Source organism: Mustelus asterias, chromosome 22 (assembly GCF_964213995.1).
Source record: "Mustelus asterias chromosome 22, sMusAst1.hap1.1, whole genome shotgun sequence".
NCBI lineage: Eukaryota > Metazoa > Chordata > Chondrichthyes > Carcharhiniformes > Triakidae > Mustelus > Mustelus asterias.
The window spans coordinates 58,342,971-58,348,970 of NC_135822.1; the positions used below are offsets into that span (position 1 = coordinate 58,342,971).

At 49.8% G+C, this 6,000-nt stretch overlaps 1 protein-coding gene across 1 annotated transcript in view; it reads right to left on the reverse strand.

Annotated features, from left to right (window-relative positions):
• The window catches only part of dmtn (dematin actin binding protein), a 78,534-nt gene extending 73,557 nt beyond the window's left edge, over positions 1-4,977 (reverse strand). The window contains exon 1 of the mRNA XM_078239348.1: positions 4,652-4,977. The gene's annotated coding sequence lies outside the window, so the exon portion shown is untranslated. The remainder of the gene's footprint in view (positions 1-4,651) is intronic.
• Between the last annotated feature and the right edge of the window lie 1,023 nt (positions 4,978-6,000).

Here is a 6,000-nt window from a genome sequence, read left to right on the forward strand (position 1 = left end):
CTTAGTCTCTCCTCATATGACAGACCTGCCATCCCAGGAATCAGCCTGGTAAACCTTCGCTGCACTCCCTCTATCGCAAGGACATCCTTCCTCAGATAAGGACACTAAAACTGCACACAATACTCCAGGTGTGGCCTCACCAACGCCCTATACAACTGCAGCAAAACATCCCTATTCCTCTACTCCAATCCTCTCGCTATGAAGGCATCATTAAGTGCATCATGAGGGGGGGCTGAGTAACGCATTGAGTACAAATGCAGCCGTCCGCCTCTGTGATTGGGATATGATGAGCAGAGAGAGAGTCTTTTTTTGGCATTTCTCTCGACTGCTGCTTTGAAATATGATCTTCAGAGGCGTAATTGCAATTCAGCAATCATTTGGTAGAAAAGACACAAGGACAAATAGTGCTGAGAAAGGACATGTCGACATTGGCATGTACGAGAAAAGTCAGGGAAGGTAACTTGAAACCAATTTTTACAGGCGCACCACAGAAAGCATCCTTTCCGGATGTATCACAGCTTGGTCTGGCTCCTGCTCTGACCAAGACCGCAAGGAACTACAAAGGGTTGTGAACGTAGCCCAATCCATCACGCAAACCAGCCTCCCATCCATTGACTCTGTCTACACTTCCCGCTGTCTCGGGAAAAGCAGCCAGCATAATCAAGGACCCCCACGCACCCCGGACATTCTCTCTTCCACCTTCTTCCGTCGGGAAAAAGATACAAAAGTCTGAGGTCACGTACCAACCGACTCGAGAACAGCTTCTTCCCTGCTGCCTTTTGAATGGACCTACCTTACGTTAAGTTGATTTTTCTCTACACGCTGACTGTAACACTACATTCTGCACTCTCTCCTTTCCTTCTCTATGAACGGTATGCTTTGTCTGTATAGCGCGCAAGAAACAATACTTTTCACTGCATCCCAATACATGTGACAATAATAAATCAAATCAAAAAACAGCTACAACTAACTGCTGACATCTCCATTTCAGGAGTAACAGATACAGAGAAGTAAGGTCGATTCCTCAACACTGCCCATTCTGGAGTATCCAGCCCAAATAGAAAATTCAGCACAGCTATTGGGGTAATATCTGGTGCTATAATCGACCTTTCCAGGCCAAGGGAATTAATAAGCTTCCAGTACCTGATATTATCATAGCAAGTGTGGTGAATAAGTGGGTACATGGCACACGTGGCAGGTGACACTATGTTAGAATATCAGGATATCATAGAATCATAGAATCCCTACAGTACAGAAAGAGGCCATTTGGCCCATCGAGTCAGTACCATCCACAATCCCACCCAAGCCCTATTCACTTAACCCCACACATTTACCCTGCTAATCCTCCTGACACTAAGGGTCAATTAGCACGGCCAATGCACCTAACCATCGGAAGCTGGTGATAGGCTTGAGGTTGTTCTTTGCTGGCAACAGTTGACAGTTGGCATCAGTTGCCAGGCAGGTACCAGTTTAAAGTTTATTAGAGTAGGCTGACATTAACACTGCAATGAAGTTATTGTGACAATCCCCTAGTCGCCACACTCCGGCGCCTGTTCGGGTACACTGAGGGAGAATTTAGCACGGCCCGATGCACTGAACCAGCACGTCTTTCGGACTGTGGGAGGAAAGTGGAGCACCGGGAGGAAACCCACGCAGACACAGGGAGAATGTGGAGACTCCGCACAGTCACCCAAGCCGGGAATCGAACCCGGGTCCCTGACACCATGAGACAACAGTGCTAACCCACTGTGGCAATGTGCCGGCCAGTGCCAGTCAGTTGGCATCAGTTGCCAAGGCAGTTGGCAGGCATTTTTAGAAGTTGGAGACAGAGCTATGTCCTACACAATGTGTTGCAGTTCCAATTTGTATAATGGATCCCGGCAAGAATTCCACATATAAACCATCTGAAACTCTCAATTTGCTTGTAGCCTTGATATTTCCTCCCAGATCACCATGATTTTTTAAAAATTCATTCGTGGGACATGGGCGTCGCTGGCTGGGCCAGCATTTATTGCCCATCCCTAGTTGCCCTTGGAGGACAGTCGAGAATCAACCACATTGCTGTGGCTCTGGAGTCACATGTAGGCCAGACCGGGTAAGGACGGCAGATTTCCTACCCTAAAGGACATTAGTGAACCAGATGGGTTTTTCCAACAATGGTTTCATGGTCATCAGTAGATTCTTAATTCCAGATTTTTAAAAATTGAATTTAAATTCCACCATCTGCCGTGGCGGGGATTCGAACCCGGGTCCCAGAACTGAGTTTCTGGATTAATAGTCTATCGATAATACCACTAGGCCATCACCACCCCGTCGAAACACTGATGGAGATGAATACGAGTTTGTATTCCAGTTGTTACCACATGAATCGGAGTTTTGCTGAGGTAAGTTCAAGAACTTTCTGCGTTCTTGTAATCAAGAACAAATAAGGACGTTAAAAAATAGGATCAGGAGTGGACCATTCGGCCCCTCGAGCCTGCCCTGCCATTCAATACGATAATAGCCGACCTCCTGCATACTTCCTGCCCATTCACACGTTCCTTGAGGGAGCAAAACTCCTGCTAATTCCGACTTTAAATGCAGCCAATGATGGAACCTCCCTAGCCCTCTGGGGTGGAGAATCCCAGAGATTCGCAACCCTCCGGGTGAAGAAATTCCCCCCCCCCCCCCCCCCCCCCCCACCTCAGTCCTGATATTCCTGAGGGTCTTCAGACCAAGGTTCTCTCTCAAGCGTCGATCGCCCTGCCTCAGTTGGCCACTCCCTTCAAGCCCCCTTTCCTTGGCCTATCAGTTTGCCTCCCGTACGAGGAATAGTCCTCCCTCTGAGTCCGTCAGTTGTTGGGCGGCAGTGCTGAGGGTGAGGGGTGTCATCCGCTGAACGGGATGCTGAGTTGGGGAATGCTGTGGGTGGTTGTGAAAGGTCCCACGGGACTATTTGAAGGGGAAAGGAGGAAGGCTGCCCTTGCCAGGATCCTCAGCCTACATGACCAAAAAGGAGACCACCTGGCCCTACAGCCCATCTGTGGTTGGTGGGATCTTGCTGTGCACAAATCTGCTATGCGCAGTGACTTTTTTCGGGAACGTCTCAGTCATGTGAAACATGCGCTCCAAAATGACAGTTTCTCTTCTCCTTACTCCCTCTGTGCTTCCTGGAGAAGCAGGGTCCCCGGGAGGGGGTGAGGTTACAGGCCAAGAACTGAGACCTGGCCTTTCCCCGATAAGAAGTTTAACAACACCAGGTTAAGGTCCAACAGGTTTATTTGGTAGCAAAAGCCACACAAGCTTTCGGAGCTCCAAGCCCCTTCTTCAGGTGAGTGGCCCCTCGCGTTCTTCCAGTAGCCGTCGAAAGTGTGGTGGGCTGTTTGGCTGTGGGGGCCATCACAACCTCACCCAATGGCCTTGCCATTTACACCACGAATCACGGGTCAGTGATGGTGAGCAGGGAGAGTGGCTCTCTCTCGAACGGAAAAGAATTTACAATGGAAAGTCCACAGCAGCACCGATAAGCAGAGCGAATGCCATTTACAGAAACCCAATCAGGCTTCCAAGAGGGAAATGTTACCCTCATTCTATTGCCCATGACACACAATCCCGAATGTTGGCACCTCATGTCACACAACTGTACATAGCCTCACGATCATGCGATAGAAATTCTCATCCAACCACACCTTTCAAATATTTCACCTAACCCGCACATCTCTGGAGCGTGGGAGGAAACCGGAGCACCCGGAGGAAACCCACGCAGACACGGGGGAGAACATGCAAGCTACACAAAATTAAACGCTTTCTTAAATCATTTATATCATCGCTATTTTCGGGGGTTTGTTGGAGGATGCCGGTGTCCAGGGCATGGTAAAGTCCATTCACAAAATGGGCTCATTCACAAAAGGGGCGGCACGGTGGCACCGTGGGTTAGCACTGCTGCCTCACAGTGCCAGGGATCCGGGTGGGTTCGATTCCCGGCTTGGGGTCACTGTGCGGAGTCTGCACGTTCTCCCCGTGTCTGCATGGGTTTCCTCCGGGTGCTCCGGCTTCCTCCCACAGTCTGAAAGACGTGCTGATTAGGTGGATTGGCCGTGCTAAATTGCCCTTTAGTGTCAGGGGGATTAGCAGGGTAAATATGAGGGGTTACGGGGATAGGGGCCTGGGTGGGATTGTGGTCGGTGCAGACTCGATGGGCCGAATGGCCTCCTTCTGCACTGTCGGGATTCTATGATTCTATGAAAATTCCAGTAATGGGGACTCGGACACGATAGGTAAAGTAAAGCCACCATAGTCCCAGATGACCATAGCCTGCTCTGCCCTTTGAGGGGGGAGAGCTGACTGGCGATGATTTAACCTGACACGACAGGTTAACCTGAACTATTATAACCAGGATATATAAATGCCTGCGAAAGATGTGAACGGCGTTACAATTCAGTCCGTTTATCTGGCTATTGAAGCATGACTTTCTTCCCCCCTCTCTCTCTCTCACACATCGAATCTCATCCCCTTCCCCTTTTCCATACAGCCTGGGAGGCACTCCCCGACATGTTGAGGAACACAGGAATCCGCTGCTCCTGAAACAGGAAGGGGAGTCATCTTGCAGAAGGTAAGAGGAATGGCAAACGTGCGCAGAGCATTATATTTATGATGGTTCCTCGGTACTCACCGTTGCCACTAGCAGCTCTGTGTCCGTCTGTCCGTCTCCCTCTCTCTGTGACTCTCTGAGCAGCTGTTATAGCATTCTGCACAGGCTGGGTACCAGAATATCACTGCATGTCCTTCGCTTTGTCAATCCAAATGCCTTTTGGTGCTGGAAGCTTCCGGCTTCGCAGAGAACAGCAAGCGCATCCTTTTTTCTGTTCCAAAAATGGAACAAGCAAATTTCAAAAGAGCACAGATATCTGCGAACGAACCAGCCTTATCCAGGGGCGGGGAAAGCAAAAAAGCACTGGAAAAAAAAAATTCTTTGCAGATGAAGGAATAGGGCCTTACGTTGTACCCTGGAGGCTCACCCTCCTATTGCCAATATTAAGGGAGATGTGACGGCAAGAACTAACAGTGCAAAGCTGAGAGCATAATTTGCAGCCTGTTGCCTCCCTCCCAGCTGGTCATCAGCTGGGTAAATCCATTTCCAGGGAGAAGCAGGGGGTAAAAAGGAGGCAAGAATGACAAAGCAATATCACCAAAAAAAACACGCTGTGGAGCCACGAAGCCTGCTTCTGGCTGTCAGAGGCCTCTTTTTCAGCGGTTCAAAACCCACAGAGATCTACGGGGTGAGATCCTCATCGTTGCCTGGAATAAATTGCTGCTTGAGCAGTAAATCTCCTGAGATGCCAATGAGATCACATCTGCCTGTTGTTGTAGATTTATTATTTGTCTGAGAGGATAATAATTTCCCAAGGTCATCCACCATAAGTTTCTTCTTGCTTTCCATTTCCGAGAAGCACTTCCCATTTCAGTGACATCTCAAGCACCCCCCCGCCATCATCCTTCCCCGCCCCCCCGCTACCTCAGTACAGCATGGTTGCCTTGGCAACTGCCTCAATGGTACAATACTGTAAGCAGGCCGGCGATTGATCAAAGCATATTTAATCATCGCCAGCTCCACATAATTGAGTGCTCTCTGGGGGAAAGGGAGAACGGCGGAGGCTGAGGGAGGGTTGCGGGGTTGCGGGGGGGGTGGGGCAGAAGAGGGGGGGGGGGCACCTGATAGAAGTCTACAAGATTATGAGGGGCATGGACAGAGTGGATAGTCAGAAGCTTTTTTCCCCAGGGTGGAAGAGGGAATTACTCGGGGGCACAGGTTTAAGGTGCGAGGGGCAAGGTTTAAAGGGGATGTACGAGACAGATTTTTTACCCAGAGGGTGGTGGGTGCCTGGAACTCGCTGCCAGGGGAGGTAGTGGAAGCAGATACAATAGTGAGTTTTAAGGGGCGTCTTGACAAATACATGAATAGGATGGGAATAGAGGGATATGGTCCCCGGAAGGGTAGAGGGTTTTAGTTCAGTCGGGCAG